General features: G+C 47.6%; 1 long non-coding RNA gene across 1 annotated transcript in view; it reads left to right on the top strand.

Annotated features, from left to right (window-relative positions):
* LOC138300861 (uncharacterized) overlaps positions 1-16,735 on the top strand; it is a 223,784-nt gene extending 207,049 nt beyond the window's left edge. Inside the window, exon 3 of the long non-coding RNA XR_011205030.1 lies at positions 16,653-16,735. This is a non-coding gene — a long non-coding RNA (uncharacterized lncRNA). The remainder of the gene's footprint in view (positions 1-16,652) is intronic.
* The last annotated feature ends 1,928 nt before the right edge of the window (positions 16,736-18,663 follow it).

The raw sequence follows: 18,663 nt of genomic DNA, 5'->3' as shown, positions 1-18,663 counted from the left end.
CCTTTAGGAGGCCGAAGGTGCGTTCGATCACCCTCCTAGTACGCCCATGGGCCTCATTGTACCGTTCCTCTGCCCTGGTCCGGGGATTCCTTACTGGGGTCAGTAGCCACGACAGGTTGGGGTACCCAGAGTCCCCCAATAGCCATACACGGTGTCTCTCTAGCTGTTCCATCACGTAAGGGATGCTGCTATTCCTTAGGATGTAGGCGTCATGCACTGACCCTGGGAATTTGGCATTTACATGCGAGATGTACTGGTCAGCCAAACACACCACCTGGATGTTCATGGAATGGTAACTTTTTCTGTTCCTGTACACCTGCTCCCTGTCTCTTGGGGGAACCAAAGCCACATGGGTCCCATCAATGGCACCAATGACGTTGGGAATATGTCCAAGGGCATAGAAATCACCCTTCACTGCAGCCAATTCGCCCACCTCAGGGAAAAGGATGTAGCTCCGCATGTATTTCATCAGGGCCGACAACACTCTGGATAACACCTTCGAAAACATGGGCTGAGACATCCCAGAAGCAATTCCCACTGTTGTCTGAAATGACCCACTTGCCAAGAAGTGGAGTACTGACAGGACCTGCACCAGAGGGGGAATCCCTGTGGGTTGGCGGATGGGGGACATCAGGTCGGGCTCCAGCTGGGCACACAGTTCATGTATAGTGGCACGGTCAAGCCGGTAGGTCAGGATAATGTGGCGTGCTTCCATTGTCGACAGGTCCACCAGCGGCCTGTACACGGGAGGATTCATCCGTCTCCTCGCCAAACCCAGCGGACGGTGCCTAGGAAGGACAACATGGAGCACACAGTCAAGCAACCCACAGGTACGTACTCACAGCATGCACAGTAAACGATTCTCTATGCAGTGAATGGCGTGTCTGAGTGGCTATGCAAGGCATAGGCCTGTGTGACGCAGTTGAAATTGAGCCATGTGGACCCTCGAAATGGCGGCTGCCTGACCTGTGAAGTGTGACAATGGGATGTGAGGTCAATGCGCTGGCGTGGCACACCGCGGCGGTCGGCGGTCGAAGACCGCAGCGCGAAGCCGCATTGGTTAACATTGAAGCCTATGGGTTTCAGGAGCCAATGGCGAAGGGCGCCGGCGGTGGCGGTACGCACCGCCGCGGTACGCACCGCCGCGGACGTGACCGCCATTTTCTATCTACTTATTCACTTGCGACTTGAACTTTCACAGGAGAGGACCTATACTGCAAGTGTTGCTGTGACCTCGGTCTGGAAGGGACAATGGCTGCTGCGCCTGGGGAAAGGGCCCCTGCCTTCACTGGAGAAGGGTCCTCCCCCAGTATGCGCTACTCTACGGTCCTCCAGACCAACAAGTGAGTTTAATTCTATATGGATTTGGGGCCACTGGCTGGCTTGGGGGCCTGGCGGGGGGCCTGGCGGGGATGGGGGGCATGTTGGGCCTGGCGGGGGGCATGGCGGGGGGCCTGGCGGGGATGGGGGGCATGTTGGGCCTGGCGGGGGGCATGGCGGGGGGCCTGGCGGGGATGGGGGGCATGTTGGGCCTGGCGGGGGGCATGGCGGGGGGCCTGGCGGGGATGGGGGGCATGTTGGGCCTGGCGGGGGGCCTGGCGGGGATGGGGGGCATGTTGGGCCTGGCGGGGGGCATGGCGGGGGGCCTGGCGGGGATGGGGGGCATGTTGGGCCTGGCGGGGGGCATGGCGGGGGCCTGGCGGGGATGGGGGGTATGTTGGGCCTGGCGGGGGGCATGGCGGGGGGCCTGGCGGGGATGGGGGGTATGTTGGGCCTGGCGGGGGGCATGGCGGGGGGCCTGGCGGGGATGGGGGGCGTTGGGCCACTGGCAACGAAAATGCAGACAAACTTGAACGTGGTATTTCTCCCTCCCTGTACGTGTCACATAGGTCCGCGCCCATGAGAAGATCGGGATTTGGCGTGCCATCGCCAAGGAAGTCCGGACCCTGGGGGTCCACCATCGACGGGGCACCCACTGCCGCAAGAGGTGGGAGGACATCCGCCGCGGGACCAAGAAGACCGCCGAGTCTCTGCTGGGGATGGCCTCCCAACGTAGGTGGGGTGCCTGCCGTCAACTGACCCCCCTGATGTTCCGGATCCTGGCGGTGGCCTACCCTGATTTGGATGGGCGCGTGAGGGCAGCACAGCAGACACAAGGGGGTGAGTACAAGCATTATCTACTCTGTTGTCGCGCAGTGGAGGTGTCTGGGTGGGGGAGGAGGGCTGTGGGTCCCCCTAGGCCAGGGCGATATCTGTAGGCTGGGCACCCCCGTAAGCCCCTGTGTCCCCAGCCACCACCCTCAGTAGTGTGCCAGTACAGCCATCCCTGGGCCGTGTCATCCATGGGTGCAGTTGTCAACTCTAGGCGTGTAGGGCATGTTCCACGGAATGTGTAGGGGACCCCAAGTGCGCAACTTAGTGCAGGGGGCATCTGTGTCTGTCATGTCCGCTAACTGTACCGGTGATCCATGTACTCAAAATCTCTTTATTTCTCTCTCCCCCCCCCCTTTTTGTTTGTCTTTCTGTGCTTGTGTGCATCAGCATCATCAGGCGGAGGAGAAGTGGCATCGGGGCAGGAGGGAGCTGCATCTCACATGGCCCAGGAGGGCCATGCCACAGAGTCTGACTGGACCAGTGAGACGGAGGGCGAGGGGAGCTCCACAACGGGGACGACTGGACCCTGCAGCGACACGGACACGTCCTCGGAAGGGAGCTCCCTTGCGGGGGTGGCACCATCCGTGCCCCCCGCCATTACAGGTACAGCCGCCACCCAGCCCACCATCTCCGCCCTCCCAGCAGCCCCTCAGCGTTCGCCCCGTGCCCGCTCTGCCAGGAAGCCGGGCATCTCCTTCGCCCCAGGCACCTCAGGCCCTGCCCCTGTTACCCCCGCTGCCCTCAGTGAGGAGGTCATTGACCTCCTCCGAACGCTCATTGTTGGGCAGACTACCCTTTTGAATGCCATCCAGGGGGTGGAGAGGGAGGTTCATCGCAGCAATGCGTACCTGGAGGGCATTCATTCGGGTCAGGTTGCCCATCAGCGATCGTTCCAGGCTCTGGCCTCAGCACTGACGGCAGCCATTGTCCCTGTCTCCTGCCTCCCTCTACTAACTCCCTCCTCCCAGTCTCCTGTTCCTCTGCCTGTCCCACCCACACCATCAGACCAGCCTGCACACACCTCAACACCCAAGAGCAGCTCATCCAAACATAAGCACCACAGATCACGCAGACATTCACACAAGCAACATTCCGATGCAGACATGCCAACAGTCACTACCACCTCTGTGACCCCCACCTCCTCGTCTCCCTCCTCCCTCCCTGTGACGTCTACACTCACACCTTCATTCACCTCACCATCAGCCAGTGTTTCCATCACCAGCACACCCTCCAGTCCAGTCCGCACACGTGCAGTCACCACCCCCACTGCCATTTACACGTCCCCTGTGTCCTCTCCCACTGTGTCTGTCACCCCCTCTTCCACACCACACAAACGCAGCCACCCACCCACCCAACAGCCATCCACCTCACGACAGCCTCCCGCTCCTGCACCTGCACCTGCACCCAAAGACAGCAAAGTTGTCTCGCCTACAACCACATCCTCTCCCTCCACTCCCATTCCCACTGTACCTACCACTATCCATTGTCCCAGGAAAATCTATCTCTCTACTGCTACCTTCTTTCCTGACCCTGAGCCCCCCCCTCCTTCTCGTCGGGGTAAGAAGAGCACCTCAGCCACCACCAGCCCTGCAGCCCCCTTGACAAGGGTGCAGGGGTATTGGAGCCCACCAGCCCGCAGGTCTGGATCTTCGCCCAGCAGCAAGGGGACAGCCAGCCCACCCCCTGGGAAGAGGAGCAGAAGGCGGAAGGGCCGCCGCCGGAGCCCGGGTTCTATATCCCCCCAGGACACTAGCCAGCCACCGTCAACAGCCACAGCTCCAAAGGGAGGAAAGGGCCACAGACTCCCGACTAAGGAGGGCAAGGGCAGCAAGGCGGAGAAGTCAGGCAGCAGGCCTGCTGCCCATGGAGGACCCCTCACAGCTGCCCAGGAGGAGCCCGCAACCCCCATAGCCGCTGCCCCGGGAGGAACCGGCACAGCTGCCCCGGGAGAGCCCACCACCCCCATAGCCGCTGCCCAGGGAGGACCCAGCCCAGCTGGCCAGGAGGGCCCCACCACCCACAGCCCAGGTGGGCATTGAAGGAGCACCATCCCCGCTGCCCAGGAGGGCACCACCAGGCAATGAGCAGTTGGCCATAGAATGTCCGCCGTCTCCAGCACCGCTCCGCTGGGGACCGCCGTCTCAAGAACCGCTGAACTGGGCCCTTCAAGGCAAGAACCGCTGAACTGGGCCCCGCCGTCTCCAGCACCGCTCCGCTGGGGACCGCCGTCTCAAGAAGCGCTGAACTGGGCCCCGCCGTCTCCAGCACCGCTCCGCTGGGGACCGCCGTCTCAAGAACCGCTGAACTGGGCCCTTCAAGGCAAGAACCGCTGAACTGGGCCCCGCCGTCTCCAGCACCGCTCCGCTGGGGACTGCCGTCTCAAGAAGCGCTGAACTGGGCCCTGCCGTCTCCAGCACCGCTCCGCTGGGGACCGCCGTCTCAAGAACCGCTGAACTGGGCCCTTCAAGGCAAGAACCGCTGAACTGGGCCCCGCCGTCTCCAGCACCACTCCGCTGGGGACCACCGTCTCAAGAACCGCTGAACTGGGCCCTTCAAGGCAAGAACCGCTGAACTGGGCCCGCCGTCTCCTGCACCGCTCCGCTGGGGACCGCCGTCTCAAGAACCGCTGAACTGGGCCCCGCCGTCTCCAGCACCGCTCCGCTGGGGACCGCCGTCTCAAGAACCGCTGAACTGGGCCCTTCAAGGCAAGAACCGCTGAACTGGGCCCTTCCAGGCAGGAACCGCTGGCCCTTTGGCAGACGTGGCAGGGCAGGATCTGTCTCGGGCAGGGCTGCAGGATGTCCTCTGGCCAACATGCCTCCTCCAGTGGCAGTGGAGTCTGTTAACCCACTGTATGGACTGTTTGGACTGTGGCTTTGCACTCCCCAGGATGGCCCAGTGGGCAGGCCACCCACTGTATGGACTGTTTGGACTGTGGCTTTGCACTCCCCAGGATGGCCCAGTGGGCAGGCCACCCACTGTATGGACTGTTTGGACTGTGGCTTTGCTCTCCCCAGGATGGCCCAGTGGGCAGGCCACCCACTGTATGGACTGTTTGGACTGTGGCTTTGCACTCCCCAGGATGGCCCAGTGGGCAGGCCACCCACTGTATGGACTGTTTGGACTGTGGCTTTGCTCTCCCCAGGATGGCCCAGTGGGCAGGCCACCCACTGTATGGACTGTTTGGACTGTGGCTTTGCACTCCCCAGGATGGCCCAGTGGGCAGGCCACCCACTGTATGGACTGTTTGGACTGTGGCTTTGCTCTCCCCAGGATGGCCCAGTGGGAAGGCCACCCACTGTATGGACTGTTTGGACTGTGGCTTTGCTCTCCCCAGGATGGCCCAGTGGGCAGGCCACCCACTGTATGGACTGTTTGGACTGTGGCTTTGCACTCCCCAGGATGGCCCAGTGGGCAGGCCACCCACTGTATGGACTGTTTGGACTGTGGCTTTGCTCTCCCCAGGATGGCCCAGTGGGCAGGCCACCCACTGTATGGACTGTTTGGACTGTGGCTTTGCTCTCCCCAGGATGGCCCAGTGGGCAGGCCACCCACTGTATGGACTGTGGCTTTGCACTCCCCAGGATGGCCCAGTGGGCAGGCCACCCACTGTATGGACTGTGGCTTTGCTCTCCCCAGGATGGCCCAGTGGGCAGGCCACCCACTGTATGGACTGTTTGGACTGTGGCTTTGCACTCCCCAGGATGGCCCAGTGGGCAGGCCACCCACTGTATGGACTGTTTGGACTGTGGCTTTGCTCTCCCCAGGATGGCACAGTGGGCAGGCCACCCACTGTATGGACTGTTTGGACTGTGGCTTTGCTCTCCCCAGGATGGGCCAGTGGTCATGGAGTCCCCTCGTGGATCTGGCGTCGTGTACTCAAGTGGCTGAGGTGCCCCCCCTTCCCTTCCCCCTGAGGTGCCTGTCCTTTTTTCTTTCTGATGCCCCTGCAGTGTTCTCTCCGTGGAGTTCTTGTCGTGGGACTGGGCCTTGCCCCTTTGCTCAGGACCCCTGTGGTCCACGGACAGTGGTTGGACTACATTTAGTAGATGTATATATTTTGTACATAGTTTATTTATTTATTGGGATTACTGCTGTCCATTTTTCAATATATCTGCCCGTTTAAGATCTCTTCTTTTGGTCTTTGCATTATTTCGGAGGGGGGGGTTTGTGGGTTGTGACAGTGATCTGTGGGAATGCATTGATGTGTGTGTTGTAGTGGGTGTGGGTGGGTGGGTGTGTGCCGGTAATCTTTTCCCTCCCCTGTGTCGTAGGTGCAGTACTCACCGATGTCTTCCGCGCCGCCGGGCGTGCTCCTGGTACAGGAGCAGGTATAGGAGTGCGGGGATGACCTGCAACTCGGGTTCCATACTGCCGGAATCTCGCGTGGAGTATGTGGAGGTGAGCGTTTTCCCGTTCGTAGTCTGTTTCCGCCGTGTTTTTATCGGCGGTGCTCCCGCCCCGGAAAAGGTGGCGGATTGGTGGGTCGTGATAGGGTGGGCGGTACATTGTCTGCCGCCTGGCTGTTGGCGGGGACCGCCGCGCTGTTTGTTTGTTCCGCCGTGGCGGGCGGAGTGTTAATGCGGCGGGCTGTGTTGGCGGTTCCCGCCAGGGTCAGAATTGCATATTTTGGACCGCCGGCCTGTTGGCGGGTTGGCCGCCGCTTTATCACCGACCGCCAGGGTCAGAATGAGGGCCTTTGTATCTTAGATATGGTTCTTTTTGATGTCTGGTTTGGTTTATGTATTTTATGTTTTATGTTTTTTCTTTCAGTTGATGTATCTGTATAAAATCTTATTTTGTTTTAAATTGATGGCCGCTTTAAATAATTTTTAGAGGTTGTATCCCTTGATTGCCTTTTTGGTTCAGGTTTTTATGCAGTTATCTAGTTTTGTTACCTTATGGTAATTGCATAACATGTCATATATTTTGGTAAATTACGATACATCAAGTAACCACTAGAAGATTTTGCCCTCTTTTTATGATAAGAGTAGGTGGCCATTTACCTTATATTGTGATAACAGGGCATAAAAGGAGGAGTTGATGTTACTGAGGTTGCCACCTTATGAATTGGGTGAGTTTTGCATTCAGTGTGTGCGAGTCAGGTACCGAGGGACCAGCAAAGAGAGGCTGCAAAAGAGGTTACTACACAGTCAGTTCCGAGCACACATCTGTCAACGGGGTAGTCATATCTTAAGTTATTGTTACTCTAGTGTTCAACTTGCCATGTATTTCAGTGACATTGATTAAGATACAAAATGAGTTATGGTACATTAGGTGACCACTAGCAGTTTTATTGTCTGTGGATTTTGGTTGTTACATATAGTGACGCCAAGCTTTACCGCGGCGTCTCTTTTTCTGACCGCGGTCGGACCGCAACTCCGATTATCGGAGTGACGTCGTCCGAGTTTTTGGCCAGCTTTTACGAAGCGTTCCAGGAAGCATTTTTCATGCTCCCGGTCACATCGTCCTTAGATGTTTTTGTAATATTTCTAATTGCCTGTCGGTGGTGGACTCCTTTTTTTTTCTTTCTCTTCTTTTCTTTTGTTTTCTGTGCACTTGTCTATTTTCCTTTTTTCCTGGTTTTCATGCTGTCTTCTTACAGGGTTCCATGTTGTCTTCTGTTCCTTTTTCTCAGCATGCCTTTTTCTCTTATACTGCTATGTTTTTCCCATTCTTTTCTATGGGCCTTCTCAATCCAAGATGGTGTTTGTTTCTCTTTCCTGTGTTGTCACTTCCTGTCTTCCAGTATATAAGTCACTCAGTCCTGATCTGCTTTACGTTGCAAACACTTCCTCTTGGTGGTGATCTTCGCTCCTGTTTGTTGTGTTTTCTCCAGTTCCTGTTGCTCTGATTGTGATTTTTTCTCTTTTTTCCTTTTTTCATTCCTGTTTTTTCCTCTTTTTCAGGAGTTCCTGTTTTTAAGGTTTTCCCCATATTTTTGTTTTTTTCCCTCTGGGACTCCTTCTGGAGGGTACGGTCTGCTTAAGCATCTACCTGTCAAGCAGCACCATGGCTACTAGAAAGGGTTGCCCCTATCTTGGTCTATCCAGAACTAGCAGAAGACCGGGTTCTCTTTCAAATCCTTCAGTCAAAGGTGAGAAGCATTGTGGAGATCGTACACATATGGCATAGTATGAGGGTTTGGTGTTATAGATGTCATCCTCCTTTTGAGTTGCATCAGGTGAGCATTGTTTTTGAAATGCCGCTAATTAGACAGCAATTAGAGCATAGTTTGAGTGTGCGTTTCTTCCAACTACGCTGCCTGACAGCAATGATTACATGTCCTTCAATAAAGAGGTAAAAAGAGTTGTTTTAGAGTATCAGAATATCTTCTTTTAGTTCATTGAGGTTGTTTAATTACGTTTTTATTGATCTTTGTAGGCGCTGCCCCCATAAATAAGAACGTGTGGCATATTTGTGAAACATATGAACTACTTTACGTACCGCTCAGTTCGCCCTTTATGAGATATTAAGGGCGTTTTGCTTTTTATTGTGGGACTATGACTGAGGTTTCTCAGGGAGGTTGTTATTGACTAAAATATATCTTATATGTGACTTAGGGATTTGTTGAGAAGTTACTGGTGGTGAATAGATATAAGCCAATTTCTATAGGATGGATTTGTCATGGATGCTTTTTGTCATGCAGTTATTCTTGTGGGTGAGTAAGATATGCACACAAGATACATTCCACCTTTGTATTTAAGTATTTGTATCATTAATGGGTTGTGTAAGAAATTGGGTTAGTGCTTGACTGGGGTCTGAACCTGGTCAAGTAGCAACTACAGTTGCAGTCAGGGTAAGGCACAAGTAAACACCAAATTAACCAGTGCTCACCCCGGCAGCTCGGCACAGAATAGTCAAGCTTAACTTAGAAGTAATGTGTAAAGTAACACAACGAAAACACCACATAACAAGGATCCAACACCAGCTTAGAAAATAGAGCAAAACTGAATAAATAAAACGAGACCAAAGCGACAAAAATCCAATAAGTAGAATCAGAGTTATGAATTTTTAAAGAATAAACTGCAAAATAGCAACTAAAAGCATAAAGCGCTGAACCAGGCCAAAGTCAAAAGTTCAGGCCAACGGTGATGGAGTACAGGTTCGACACGGTCCCATACTAGTCTCTCTGAAATGTCATCTTCCCACGTTTTGTGCCAAGACTCCTGTTTGCAGTAGAGAGGGTCACAGGGAACAAGGAGAGCATCGCGGGTGGTGGTTGGTGTGGTGCAAAGAGCATGCCGGGCGCGGCGGGTGGGGAAGACTGAAGGCAGTGATGGCAGTCCTCCGCTGGCAACCAATGCTTGCTATGTGGTGCCTGTCAAGTCCTGGACCCTTGGTGTAGCTCACAAGCTCTTGAAATAAACCTTTTGGGCACTTCGCTACCACAAACGGGCCCGCTCGCACAGAACTCTGCTGCTTGCACCGAAATTCAGGGTGACCTACCGCCAGACCATCTCTTCGCACAGCAGCATAGACAGCCAGTGGGGTCTCTCCGACATGAAACTCTAGATCACTTTCCACGACGCCCAGTCTGCTCCTCGCATCACACCAACTGCCACCTACAACACTCTCCTTGCTCCTTGTGACCCTCTCCAACGCAAGCGAGACTCTTGGCACAAAGCTTGAGAAGGCAAACCTTCAGCTGGACTGGTCTGAGACTGTATCTGACCTCAGCTCCACCGCGGTCATCCTGAACTTCTGTATTTTACCCGGTCGAGCGACCAGGAAGCCTTAGTTCACGCTTTCTGTTTTCAGGCGCTATATTGCAGTTTTTTCTTTAAAAAATCATAACTCTGGTTCTACTGATTGGATGTTTGTCATTGTGGTCATGAGTCATTCATTAAATTCAGCTCTGTGTTTCTAAATTGATGTGGGATTCTTTTTGTGTGGGGTTTACATCGTTTTCCTGTTCGAAGTATTGCACAAATAGTTTAGGCATTGCCTCTAAGATAAACCTAACTGTTCTGTGCCAAGCTACCAGGGGGTTGAGCACAGGTTAATTTCGGGTTTGCTTCTGCCTTAGCTTGACTAGGATTGTGTTTGCTACCTGACCAGTGTTCCCACCCTAATTAACAAGTAAACCAATTTCTAACAGGTTATGTATTTATTTATTGGAAAACTTGCCTATTTTGATACACAGCTGAGATTTGTACCACTAGAGGATGATGTACTTTCTTTCTTTGAGGTACCCTTTGTCAGGAGGCCTTTTCTAACCAGGCTAAACAAGTGATGGAATATCTACTTTAGCAGGTAAAGTCATATTGTGTATATTGGATTTGAATCGAGTATGTAACATGTTTTTGTCTGTTTTGTTTTCAGACAGGTTTGTGTACTTAAAATTTGCTGGGACTTTTAATCAAGAATTCAATTCATATATTAATTTGTCCTGAAGAAGGTGTTTTTTTTAATAACCTTATCCACAGAAACGGGGCAACAAGCAAAATAAGTGTATTATTTGTCACATTGGATTTTAGGAATTTTAATAAATAAAATGGATCTAATATCTGATGATGTGTGACAGAAAATGAACATTACACATGTATTTATTTATAATTTGATTTATTGACTTGGAGTTTGTGTTTTTTGTTCATGTTGTGCATCATGATTTGTAAATAAAATCTTAAACTACGTGCATTCATATTTAATCAAATATACATTTTTGTATATCCATTTGTTATGTTGAAAGTTTTTGCACAGTTTGTACTTCAAGTGACCTTACCCAGGTGAATTTTATGGTTTACTTGTCCCTAGGACCCTGTCTCCTTGGTTCCTAATTTCTCTCTCTCTCAGTTGTTTCCGAGCTTGCACAGCAAAAGCTCCATAACACCTGCAATATATTGGTCAGATGAGGAAATGGTAGAGAAACTCTGTAACCTTCAAGTTAGAGGCTCCAGTCTAAATATGATGACTCAGTGTTGAGTGTCTGATGTATATGTAACTTGCCATTTCCAGGCCCAAACGTTGGTAAAATCACTTGATGAGTACCACCACATTAAATTCAAACTCTGGCAATCCATGCAACTACTGTTCTTTATTCACATCCAGAAATCTATTTCATATCAAAGAATTCATCATGACACACAAACAAGAATGGGGCGACGCGTTTCAACCTTCACGGTCTTCTTCCTTGGCCCACAAATGAAAAAATGCACAAACCATGTGGCCACTCCTATTTCCAATGTAACAAATTTTGCACATCATGGACATAGAAGAAATTCTTTTATTTTATTTTTTATTTTATATATATATATATTATTCCTCTTAACTTCTCTTTTCACCCTTCTGCTTCTTTCTTTCTTCTTCTTATTCCGTACTTCTAATATCACCTGTCCCACTAAACATAATACCAACATACTCACAACGTTACTGATTCAGCTGATTGGATGGCCAGTATCCAAATTAGTCTTAAACTTAAAAAAAAGCCCTAGACAACTAAACCCTCTCATATATCCAAAACCTGACTAGCCAATGTGAACAAAAAGTTCCTCATCCTTGTTCAATCCCCAAGGATGTCGACTATTTAATCGAATAATGTATTCAGATTCCAGCTTTCTTAGTTGCCTCTCTCTGTCACCTCCCCTCGGGGTACCCAATAACTATCAATACCAAAAAATGTCATCTTTTCCACCATCCCTCCATGTGCCAAGTTACAGTGGCGAGCTACCGGGTACGTTACATCCTTGTTCACAATTGCTCTCCAATGTTCAAGAATCCGTTTCTTGAGGGGAAAAATTGTACTCCCCACATATTGTAGCCCACATGGGCACCCAATAAAATAAATAGCAAAATCTGATGTGCAACTAAAAAATTTCTTAATCCTCTCTTTTCTCCCCGGTAGGTAACATATAATCTTCACGATTTGTACTATGTCTACATGCTTTACACTTGGCACATTTATCGAAACCTTGTTGTTTATCCAGAAAGGTTCCCTTCCTTTTAAATGCATAACTATGTACCAGAATCTCTCTCAGGGAACTACTTCTCTTATAAGTTATCATTGGAACAGGACTAACTGACTGTCCAATCACCTTATCAGCCTTGATCAAATGCCAATATTTAGTTAAAATCTTTTAAACTTCCAATGAATATGCATTAAAAGTAGTCACAAATCCCGGGGAATTAATATAAGTCCCTTTCTTTTTTGGGACTAGTAAAGTTCACCTTTGAACTTCCTCTACCTTACAGCAAGCATTCTTAATGATTTTATTTGGGTATCCCCTAGATCTGAACCTTTGAACCATTGTCTCTTGTTCCCTTTCAAAGCTCTGTGATGTACTGCAGTTTCTCTTCGCTCTAAGCAATTCCCCATAGGGTATGTCCATTTAACACTGGACGGATGGTGACTCGAGGCATGCAAAATACTATTTCCAGCCGTGGTTTTTCTGAACAATCTGGTATGTAGAGTGCCTGCTTCAACCCTGACCTCTACATCCAAAGATTCCATAACCTGTTTGTATATTTTGTGTGTGAAATTTAAATTCAAACTATTTTTTGGTAACCAATTCAAAAAGTCAAATAACTGAGGTTCAGAACCATCCCAAATCATGAATATATCATCGATATACCGAGTCCAAAAAATGATATGATGAAACCATTTTGCGTTTTCATCCACCAGGACAAATTGTGTTTCCCACCACCCCATGAATAGGCAGGCATAACTTGGGGCAAAGCAACTCCCCATCGCAGTACCGGTTATTTGCCTATACCAATGATCTTCATACATGAAAAAATTATTTTCCAAACAAAATCTTAACATTTTCAAAAGCAACTCAGAATGTTCTAGGAGTCTAATAGGTTTGTCCCTGAAAAAATGTCTACATGCCTGAATTCCGTTTTCATGTGGGATACAAGTATACAATGATACAACATCGATGGTTACCATGATGTAATGAGTTTGCCACGGAATATCTTGTATTTTTGTTAAAAAATCTGTGGTGTCTCTACAGTATGAGGTCAAATTGAATACATATGGACTTAGGAAATGGTCTAAATAAATAGAGGCATTTTCCAAGAGACTCCCTCTCGCTGACACTATAGGACGCCCTGGGGGATTGTAAATATCCTTGTGTATCTTGGGTAACACATAAAAGCAAGATGCCAAAGGTTTCCTCACCAGTAAAAACTTGAACTCATCATCAGAAATCAAACCTCTGTTTACACTTTCAGAAAGTAAATCATGAAACCTGGTTATTGATTCTCGATAGGCTGACACAGTCTATTCCTCATAGCAATTTGAATACATCAATTGTCTTTTTGCTTCCTGTTGATATTTCTGTGAATCCCACAACACCACATTGCCACCCTTATCGGCTGGCTTAATGACAAAAGAAGTTGCTCTGTTCAAAGACATTAGTACTGATCGTTGACCTGGAGTTAGGTTCTGTGCAAAAACATCATCTATCTTCTTCCATAATTTGACTAAGTCAAAGGTCACAGCTTTGTGAAAAGCATCAATATTATCATGCGGCAAAATTGGATTACATCTTGATTTCAATGTAAATTTAAATTTCACACACAAAATACACAAACAGGTTATTGAATTTTTGGATGTAGAGGTCAGGGTTGAAGCAGGCACTCTACATACCAGATTGTTCAGAAAAACCACGTCTGGAAATAGTATTTTGCATGCCTCGAGTCACCATCCGTCCAGTGTTAAATGGAGCATACCCTATGGGGTACAGATCTAGGGGATACCCAAATAAAATCATTAAGAATGCTTGCCGTAAGGTAGAGGAAGTTCAAAGGGCAACTTTACTAGTCCCAAAAAAGAAAGGGACTTAAATTAATTCCCTGAGATTTGTGACTACTTTTAATGCATATTAATTGGAAGTTAAAAAGTTGTTAACTAAATATTGCCATTTGATCAAGGGTGATAAGGTGATCGGACAGTCAGTTAGTCCTCTTCCAATGACAACTTATAAGAGAAGTAGTTCCCTGAGAGAGATTCTGGTACATAGTTATGCATTTAAAAGGAAGGGAACCTTTCTGGATAAACAACAAGGATCTATAAATGTGCCAAGTGTAAAGCATGTAGACATAGTACAAATCTTAAAGATTATATCTTACCTACCGGGAAAAAAGAGAGCATTAAGAAATTTTTGAGTTGCACATCTGATTTTGCTATTTATGTTATTGGGTGCCCATGTGGGCTACAATATGTGGGGAGTACAATTTTTCCCTCAAGAAATGGATTCTTGAACATTGGAGAGCAATTGTGAACAAGGATGTAACGTACCCGGTAGCTCGCCACTGTAACTTGGCACATGGAGGGATGGTGGAAAAAATTACATTTTTTGGTATTGATAGTGTGTTGGGTACCCCGAGGGGAGGTGACAGAGAGAGAGGCAACTAAGAAAACTGGAATCTGAATACATTATTTGATTAAATAGTCGACATTCTTGGGGATTGAACAAGGATGAGGAACTTTTTGTTCACATTGGCTAGTCAGGTTTTGTATATATGAGAGAGTTTAGTTGTATAGGGCCTTTTTTTAAGTTTAAGAATATTTTTAATCTCAATTTTAATTTGATAGTATTGTCCAAGTGGCCATCCAATCAGCTAAATCAGTAACGTTGTGGGTATGTTGGTATTATGTTTAGTGGGACAGGTGAGATTAGAAGTACGGAATAAGAGAAGAAAGAAAGAAGCAAGGAAGGCAGGGTAAAAAGAGAAGTTAAGAGGAATAATATATATATATATAAAAAATAAAAAATAAAGAAAAAAGAAAAAAAGAATTTCTTCTATGTCCATGATGTACAAAAGTTGTTTTATTGGAAATAGGAGGGGCCACATGGTTTGTGCATTTGTTCATTTGTGGGCCAAGGAAGAAGACCGTGATGGTTGAAACGCGTCGCCCCATTCTTGTTTTTGTGTCACGATGAATCCTTTGATATGAAATGGATTTCTGGAGCTGAATAAAGAACAGTAGTTGCATGGAATGCCAGCGTTTGAATTTAATGTGGTGGTATATATTAAATGGGTCCTGCGCCCATTTTTTGAGCACCAACCTCGCTAGGCGAGCGCAGGAAGAACAGCAGAACTTCTTCTCAGTGATATATATATATGCTGAACAAATATGTGTGCGTGTGTAGGTGCAATTTCATTTCATAGTTATTTTATTTTTCTGTTTGGTATTTGATATAATGTAAACCTACCTGCAAAGAGCGGCCGAGTACTGTGAACGGTCGATGGGTTTCCATCCCTTTGTAATGCAAATGGATAAACGAAAAACTGGAAGGGTTACTCCTGCGTTTATTTGGTGGTCTTTTGGAATGTTAGGTATATAACTGTTTTTGGTGGTAGGTGATCTCCTCAGGCTGCCTTTTTTTCTCAACCACTTTTCTGCATCCTCTCCAGGTAGTGCAGCTTTTGGGATGCCTTCGTACCTCAGCCAAACCGCAGAGGAAAAGGAATAAGGAAAGTATTTGCTTTGGGTTAGAGTTTAGGGAGGGGTAGTGCTCATGAGGGGAGCATGGAAGTGAGAGAGTGTTCACCCATATAGACTTCTGGCTCCTTGGTGTTCCTCAGTTTCTACATCCATGAAGGGTCAGGTATTGCCTTGATGTCCTTATATGCAGCCCCTTTCCTGGTCCGCTTTCCTTCCTCCTCCAGTTTCACTCTCTCACTCTCGCTCTCTCTCTCACGGTGCGTCTGTGCAACCTAGCAGATGTCATCCCCCTAATATAGTCCTTCCCTTAGACAGCCACATCCCCCCTGGAACGTGGCTGGGAGCATGCACCTGATGTTCTCCTCTCCTCCTTTGGACTCGTCCGCTTTATCTTTCCTCGTCTGTGCTGGTCCTCCTGGCCCCGGTTGTGTCTTCACAAGTCCCCGACTCTACTCCGTCTGACACTGCTTTTCCTCGAGTCGCGTTCTCCTCTTCTCCTTCTCGCTTTCCTGGCATCCGCCGTCATTTCTCTCACTACCTCTCTTAACTCAGAGGTCGCAGTCCGACTGCAGTCCCCCAAGGGGACTAGGGAAATGGTCTGTCACCGGGAAAGGCTCCCACGGCGTTCAGCGCCTCTGCAGCTTCCCTGTTGCAAGTTCTTTATGGAGAATATTTTTATAGCAGTGGGGGCATCTCAAATTGAATGTGCTCTATGTGATGAGGCTGTGGGGATAATAACAATGGGTTAGGGGTGTTAGCAGTACATTGCATGCAATATATCGACCACTACACCAACCTAGCTCTAAATAGAGCTTGGCAATCTTGACACATAATAATATCATATTTAATACTTTGCATGACACTAAACTGCAGTGTTCTTAATTCACCTACATTTACCTCCCAAGGTAAGTGTAGGTAGAGGTAAAAACAGTAAATAAATACTTACCTTACAGAGTAGCGGTAGCTTATTGTAGTGGATTGGATAATACTGATAGTTGTAATAGTCGATCTTGATATAGTTACATAAAACAACAGCAACATGTTATTGGGAAAATACTAGGCAGCTTACTATATAGTTTTTATGGTAATCATATTTTTATTACAGCATTGTTGCTAGAAGAACAATGGGTGGCAACTATATGGATGAACACTAGACCATCTATGCACAAAGACGGGATAACGTACTTGATATAACGTAATGAAATGGCAGAAAATTATACATCGTTAACTCACCCTGCAGCACGGCCACAGGACTTCTGGAACTGATGGATTGGGTGGTAAGACCAAACACTGAATAGCGATTACTTGATTCATCTTCAAGCACTAGTAATATCTTAGGCCCTCTTCAACATTTTAGACCTCTAAAGTGGTTGATTTGGTTATTGCCAGGTACATATGAATACTCTGGTGAAATCACTCTAACATGGTCAAAGGCACCAGTCGTAAGATCGATTATGAGGATGTTGGCTTGATGGCCATACAAATGGGATATATGACTGTTGCTGTATCACTGTCACTGTAATATGTACCAGGAGTATCTGTGTTAGAAATCCTTTGTATTCCACTAAAATGAAATAAAGGTTTATAAAATAAAATGGAAATAAACACATTTTTATTATATTATAAAAATTAACAATATGAGGAGAGAAACAAAAATGACGAAATTTCAACATGGTAACAATACAATTTTTCAGATTGGCTGGAAATGCACCCACAGCCTGTGGTAAGCATTTTACCTTTTCCAACCCTCCACTCTCCAACAACAGAAATAAAGGTATTTTCAAATATAGGTCACAATGGATTTGTAAGAAGAATTAGTAGCAAAATGTGTTTACCTTTGTTAAATATAGAACTGAAAAATCGGATTGTCTCATTGAAGGTGACATCTGGAAATTATAAACATGTTGAAGGAAGACTCTGAGCCCACTCCTTCCTTCCCCCTATGAAAAATGCACAAGGAGGTATGCCTGGTATGTCGCACACATTCTCCCTCCCAGCTGCAAACAAGCAATGGTAAAGGATGATATATTTTGTGGGTTTTCTGGAAAACAATGAACACACCACATTTTGGCAGACTGGTTAATTGACTCTCCCTATAGTCTGCCATGCATATATAGGTTTTAGAGACTCTTCTCTACAGGATGAAAATCAAGTATGGAGATAACCTTTTCTTTTTGTCTCTTAGCAAATTCTTATCCATGGTCACATGACCTGTCACTTGCTTATTTAAACACACTGGGAATGCTGGCAATGTTTGATTCCTACTCGCATGGGTTGAGCGGTTGCGGATGGAGACAGATGCTAGCGGTCCCATATTTAGAAGGTATGAATACGCTACAGCGGAGGCAGCTTTTTTCTAGAGTTCATGTTGTTAAGCAATTTTAATTATGGATTTGTTTACTTGGGCTTGTAGGTGGTGGCTTATACTAGTATCCACACCTGTGTTCGTGGTATTTCCTTGGGTTCAACAGACTGTACACATGGTGTGATTTGGCAGATTGCATGTTCTGTTTTATAATTAATTTTCCTTATGTGTAAGTATTTTTTTACAACACTGCGTCTTGATGATGGTCTGACGGACCCCTGACTGCCACCATAGACCGAAACTTTGACATTACCTTCTCATCTGAGGAGCTGAATAGAAAGACCATGATATTGCTTGAACTGGGACTGAAACGCAGCAATTATTGTGCAGGATTGTGTCAAGGGGAGGGTTATAACCCTTTCGGGATCTTCTGTTGGGATAAAATTGTGTGTTCTAGAGGGATTATATACAGTGGTGTTGTCTATGGGATGGACATTCATTGTATTTGTTGTGCATTTTTTGAACTTCCTGAATCCTATTAATTAACATATCGGATTTGAACAGTACAGAGTTGTCTTATTCATTATTTGAAGACTGGATCTTACGCACCCAACTTATATACAAACAGGTAGGAGCATTTTAAAGTGAGACATTGTCTGTACCCAGTTCCTAGGGGAATACTGGGTTGCCCCTAAGTGTGTTGACTTTTAGAAAGTGGGCATTGTCTTGCTTAACCATTCTGTGCCTCTGTCTGCTGAATACATGTCTGGGTCAGGACGACAGCTGATCGTGTATTCACTCTAGAAAGTCA

This window comes from Pleurodeles waltl, chromosome 6, assembly GCF_031143425.1.
Source record: "Pleurodeles waltl isolate 20211129_DDA chromosome 6, aPleWal1.hap1.20221129, whole genome shotgun sequence".
Classification (NCBI taxonomy): domain Eukaryota; kingdom Metazoa; phylum Chordata; class Amphibia; order Caudata; family Salamandridae; genus Pleurodeles; species Pleurodeles waltl.
This window is presented reverse-complemented; position numbering and strand designations above follow the sequence as displayed.